The sequence below is a fragment of the Petaurus breviceps genome, unplaced genomic scaffold (assembly GCF_028583685.1).
Source record: "Petaurus breviceps papuanus isolate PSGF00001 unplaced genomic scaffold, PetGlider_PUasm1.0 171, whole genome shotgun sequence".
Lineage (NCBI taxonomy): Eukaryota > Metazoa > Chordata > Mammalia > Diprotodontia > Petauridae > Petaurus > Petaurus breviceps.
Window position 1 is genome coordinate 20,973,926 of NW_027185754.1, and position 6,521 is coordinate 20,980,446.

At 40.7% G+C, this 6,521-nt stretch overlaps 1 pseudogene; it reads right to left on the reverse strand.

Moving 5' to 3' along the window:
- Positions 1–5,325: 5,325 nt before the first annotated feature.
- On the reverse strand, positions 5,326–6,018 carry LOC138157293 (jupiter microtubule associated homolog 2 pseudogene; annotated as a pseudogene).
- Positions 6,019–6,521: the final 503 nt, after the last annotated feature.

Below are 6,521 nucleotides of genomic sequence, written 5' to 3' on the forward strand. Positions count from 1 at the left end.
CAAAAGGTTTAGAGAGACCAAAGAAAATGAGAACTGACAAAGGGTCACTGGATTAACAATGAATTATTCAGTGCATGGAGAACTTTTCAGAGAGTAGTCCAGTCAGAGACCTGACTGTAAAGGCTTGAGAAGTGAGTGGGTGGTAAGGAAATGAAGGCAGTGAGGGTAGACAGTTTGGGTTTAGCAATCAAAAGGACAGCTGGAAACAGATAGACAGCATCAGCTTGAGATTATAGTAGGAGATTACTATATATCTACTATATATACTATAGATATACAGTAGATATATAGATCCACTGAAGGTTTTTTGTTTTGCTTACTTTTTTGAATGGTAGAAGGGAACATGGATATATCAATTGGGAATAAGAAAGGAGACAGCTGATCTGGAGAAAATGGAATAAAGAGAGGGAGGAGATAGAGGGAGGTGCTTAGCCAGGCAATGGTCCCTCTGTACTTTGCCTCTATCAATCAATGTATAGAATATTTTGTTTACTTCTGTGGGAAATGGTTTTCAGAGGGGCATTCAATGTTCCCTCACAAAGGAATGTTACCAGGAAGATGAAAGGGCCAGAAAGCAGATTAAAAGAGGGAAAGCTGAAGGATCTGGAGATATTTATCCTCAAGGAAATTTAACAGGGACATAACCATCCTCAAATATTTGAACAATTAATTTGTGAGAAAGATGTTAGACTTGTTTTTCTTGACCCTAAAGGGCAGACTGGGGCAGTTAGGTAGTGCAGTGGATAAGCAGCAGGTCTGGAGTCAAGAAGACCTGAGTTGGTTGTGACCCTGGGCAAGTCATTTAATCCTGTTTGCCTCAGTTTCCTCATATGTAAAATGCATCTGCAAAAGGAGCTGGAGAAGAAAATGGCAAAGAGCTTATCTTTACCAAGAGACCCCCAAAAGGAGGCATGAAGAGTCAGACAGAACTGAAATAACTGAACAAAACAAAAAATGGGGAGACGAATCAATAGATGGAAGATGAAAGGACACAAATTTCATCTCAACATAATGAAAATCTTCTGAAAATTGAACTGTGCAAGAGTGGAATTAGCTATCTCAGCAAGTAATATTTCTGAAGATCTTCTAACTAGTATTTAAGTAGCCCTCTAAGCTTTGCAAGGTGTTATATAAAGATTATCTCATTTTGTCCTCACAACCACCCTGTCAGGGACCTGCTCTTTTTCTTCCCTTTCTACAGATCTCAGGTCTTTTTGAATCCACATCAAACAATACCCACCATTTACCAAACTGCCAAGGGCACAATCAAATATGGATTGCTCTACATGATTGCTCAGGTCCCTTCTAACTCAAGGTTCTGTGATTCTAGACCAATCATTATTAACATGGGAATTTCAGGAGATCCATGACCTTGGATGGGGAAAAAACTCATCTTGGTTTCCACTAACCTTTAACTAACATTGAGCATTTCCTTCAAAGGGGAGTTTTCTTTAATTATTTTGAGCTAGGGCTCCACAGGCTTTCCCAGACTGCTGAAGTAGTCCATGATACAACAAAAGTTAAAAACCTCTGTTCTAGACTGAAGGACAGACAGGTGTGCAGGAGGCATTGAGCCCAGTCAAAAAATGAATTTATTCTAGAGGAGATTGTGCTATCTCTTCTTCTTCTACAGGTATCCATCACTCTTAGTTCAATAATACAAGAACACTCTTAGTCTTATAACACATTGTTATACAACATGCTTAATTGGATAACACAGCTATACAACACTCTTAGTTGTGTAACAATTATATAACGCTGGGAAAAAGAAGAGACTGGTCTAGGATTCCCTTCTTATAGACAGTCTATCATGTAGTGTCCTCTCCCCTTCTTTCTCCTCCTCTTTCCAGGGAGGGGTCAAGCCCCAATACAACAGCCATATGGACTGTTTTTTTCTGAAAAATTGTATAGGAAATAGCTTCTTTGCCAGAGGAAAGACAAAGACAAAGACTCAGTATGGTAACTGTGACAGCATTAGGATTCTTCTGCTTGGCCCTACTCCCCAGTATAGGTAAGTCTGTCTGTCTGTCTATTCAATAGATAAGATCACTAACTCTCAGCCTCAACTAGACCCTACCACTACACAGTGTAGTTTAGGAGAAAAGGTGATGAATTTGGATTCAAAGGACCTTAGTCTTGGCTCCACCAATAATTAACTAGCTATGAAACCTTGAACAGCATTTTATCTCTCTAAGTTTCCTCATTTCTGAAAGGACTCTAGATGAACAGAATAGTGGAATGGAGAGGGAGCCAGTCTTGGTGTCAGAACTGGGTTCAAGTCCTATAACATATATATGACTCAATGACCCTCAGGGAATTTTTTTTTGTTTTTATTTTTATTTTTTTATATGATTGCCAGGTTTAATGCAATTGTTATTCCTGTTTCTGCCCTGAAAAAGTAAGAAAATGCCCCCATCAAAATTACACTGTAAAATATAAGCACAAAGTTTCTTGACATAGTTCTAAAGAAAATGTTGGCACCAACTGCATTTGAAGAACAAGTTTTGAGGTATAATAAGATACAAGGACAATTAATTTCTTAATGCATCTTAGAAGAGACTGAGAGTAGGAGGCTAAGAGACTTTGGATCTTCCAAATACAGACAGATGCCAGACATAGATGCCTCCTTTACATACAAATGAGCACAGATGCATTAACATTTCTTCCTTCTGGCCAGTCTCATTCTTGTGGGTTATTTTCATTCCCCACCCTTCCAGAGCCTCTCTACACCCAGTTTCAAGGCCCACAGCTACAAGATACATCAGGAAACAAGGAAAAAAAAGTTAGAAAGGGAGGGAAAACATTACCCTATGGCTGCTATTTAGAACACTTCTGCTCATCTTCCTCACTGGATACTTTATCCCTGTCACTCACTACCCCAATCTACTTGAATTCTTGTTCTTAGAATCATCACTAGTGGCTTAGAACTTCAGAATTCGGGTGGAAAAAGGGAATTATCATTGCCAAGGATGGGGCTAATGAGGTGTGTTTTGGCCACCACAAGCTAGCACCCAAAACACACAGACATGCTGTTATAAATGGTAATTAGGTCCCATAGTTAAGCAACATTCTGGGTTAGGTAGACTTCTGTTTAAGAATTCACCATTTTACAACATTGTTTCTACAAAAAAAATAATTTTCTGGTTTCAAACAAAAATCTTAGAACACAGTCCATTAGTTATATTGGGTATTGTCTGTACTTTACAGGCTCATAGGAAACATCAAACTTATCTTGGCTATAAAGCAATTTCCAAAATCATCAGGGAATCCTTAAGAGGCAAAATCTTTGGCTAACAAATCCCACAAGCCAGTTCTCCCTAGTTTGCCCCAATAAAAAGTGTTTAGCAGCACTTTGCTACAGGCAATATTGAGGACAATGGGTACATATTGATACAAGGTTTCGGTTTGCTGAATATTCTTGGAACAATATTTCCAGAATTTGGTGCTCACCTTGTAGAGACCCATCATGAAACCTCATCTGCTCTACTTCCATGGTAACATGTTCCAAAATGCAAGAGGTAAGTAATTGTAAATTATACTATTATTTAGTCTGACTGAGGAACATTTCCCTAACTGGACTGAAGGGACATGATTTTATAGTTAAATGTGATCAAGAAAATTGTAGTCTATTATTTCCACTTGAAAAACTCATATTTTATCCACTGATAGTAGATCTGGTTAATTTCCATATCTAAAGTTTCCAGTTTCACTGGGCAGAAGATTGAAGAGATTCCCCAAAATGAGTAATCACTCATACAAGGGAACTTTCTACTTACTCTTTAGTGTACCTATGTAATTAAGGTGTCATAAATGGTTCAAAGTTATCAACAATTTGTGAAGCTAGTATTTGAACAGCATTAAAAATGGCTCTTTAAATATTGTCCAAAATGTTTATTTTGAAGAACTAAAGATTTGCTCTCCCCCCCCCATCAACTGACAGTAAAAAAAAAAAGTCTTAGGAAAATATGAATAAACAAAATATTAGAAGGAAATCAGATAGGTTAATAAGGCCTTTACAAAACAATGGAAGGCCCCTTTAGAAAATAATTGTGGTTTGTGAAAGTAGTATGTTTATACCACTGGTGAAATGAAGAGGCAGTCAAAGGCATTTAAGGCTTTTGAGAATGTCGGGAAAAAAAATCACCCCAAAACAAGAGGGTGGCTAGGTTGCACAGTGGATAAAGCACTGACCCTGGAGTCAGGAGGACCTGAGTTCAAATATGGCCTCAGACACTTGACACACTTATTAGCCATGTGACTTTGGGCAAGTCACTTAACCCCAGTTGCCCTACAAAAAGCAAAAAACAAACAAAAAAGAGAATGGCAGGGAGAAATTATTCACTTTAAACAGCAGTTAATAAGAGAACCAACTTACTCTCTTACTAAGGCAGGCCCTTTGATCTATGATCAGGCCAAGGGCTTCTAGATGACAGAAGGTACAGAGGCCCCTGGAAGATCTGGGTGTAAAAATTTGCCATTAGGAATAGGTCTACAAACAAGAAAAAAGGAAAATTGGCTTGACTGATAAGCACTTGCAAGAGGTCAAATCAAGTCCAATACCCCTTTCAAGTTGCAGCTTATTGAGTCTTTCCCTGGCTTTTGTGGGAAAGAGGTCAATAAGCCTCATAGGATGTCTGCAGAACCAATGCATCATGGAGGCAAACTTTAAAAGGACACGAACAGATTTTTTTTTTAAAGCAATTGGGGTTAAGTAACTTGCTCAAGGTTACATGGCCCATTATTTTTGTGTGGGTGCCAAGTATCTGAGGCTGGAACCGATCCTAGGTCTCCCCACCCCGGGGCCAATGCTCTTACTGCGCCACCTGGCCGCCAGACACAAACAGATTTGACACCTGTTTTCTTAAATATTAGTGGTGTCCCCAGAAAAGGTAAAGGTCCTGTATCATCACTCTATATAATTTAATGGTTCTGTGAGCTAAATGATCTATTACCCTTCTAAAACACAAGTTGTGCCCCTTTACCAGACAGAGGAGGGGGAGCATTCCTGGGGCAGCTGTCCAACACAATCATTCACATGGGTTTAGTCCTCTAGTGACACTGTCAGTGGCTACTGCTGCAGGACCATCCCTAGATGTACATTGCCCACCAAAATACAGATGTTCCTAGTACCCATGAAGATTCTACTCTTTCCCCATTTTCTTTTGCTCCATCAAAGACTCATATTTGGAACTAATTCTTGGATGCAAACCTGGGGAATTCCTTAATGCTCCCATAAAAAGGCTGTGTCCCCTGGCCCTGTGTTGCCCTAGCTGTTTCTAGAACACAAGTTTGAGCAGCAAGCTACATGAAAATCTTCACATAAATCATCCACCCCTCCCCTCCCCACCCCACCCCAACTTGTACTAATTAGAAACTATAAACCTTGTCACCCTAACAGAAGAGTTTCTAGTCTGAAGATGCTGGTATTATTTTCCTTTAGTAGAAAGAGATGCTGGATTTGCCACCTGGTGGGCTGAGGACTTTGTTGTGTGAGTGAGGCCTGGGGTCCAACCTGGGCTTATTGTTGTCAGTCTTGAGTTTAGACTCAGCTTTCTTGGCTCGTTCCTCCTTTCCTTTGTCACATTTCTCATCATTCCCTTCTCTTGAAGATTGTGCATTCTCTGTAGCTTTGAGTCGAAATTTTGTGTCCTCACCTTCACATAAAACAATATGATCCTTGGGCTTGTTTGGGTGTGCTAAGGGCACAGCAATGGTGACTGGAGACCCAAAGATGTCACTGGTCTTCCCACTAGGGGGACTCAAATGATATGGAGTCTGCACAGGAGAAGGCTCTTCAAAGACACCCCTTCCTTTGCCTCCTGGAAGATTTGACCTTTTGGGTGTATTCTGAGTTTCCTTGGAAGCTCCAAAGATTTTAGATGCCATACTATTTGGTCTACTTGAAGGAATAACTTCTTTTGGAGTTCCAAAGAGATTGCTTGAGTCTCCTCCAGGGGGTTTCATTACCCTGGGGGCATGGCTTGCCGCCCTGCCCTTGTTCTCCCTCCCCTGGAACATGTCGGCAGTGGTGGAGGCCGCAATGGTGGTTGTGGCAGTGGCGGAGGCAGCGGTGGTGGTTGTGGCAGTAGCAGCGAGGCAGCAGCAGGGAATTTTCTTGAACTACAAACTGACTTGTTAATCTGAATTGGTGAAAGTATATACTAGGGGTTCCATTTCCTGAAAAAAACCCCACAGGTCCTGGACCTTGAAATCCCTGTTCTGCTGCCCTCATTAGGCTGTTGTGAAAATCAAATTATATTGGATAGCAAGGACTTTGTAAAATTGGCAAGTGTGAGCTATGAATTTTTACTGCTTTCTTCCTTGGGATGCAGAATTAGCTCCCAAGAATGACTACTTTGAGGTAGGAAGTGCAGAGGAAGGAATATAACACAAGGTATTCAAGTTGAGATATGTGTCTAGTCCAGACCCAGGGGGCGAAACAGTAACAGGGGCCCCTCCCCTTATCTCCCTTACCAACTCCTCATCTCCCCTTCCCCATCCCCTTTCCTCTCCCTCTCCTC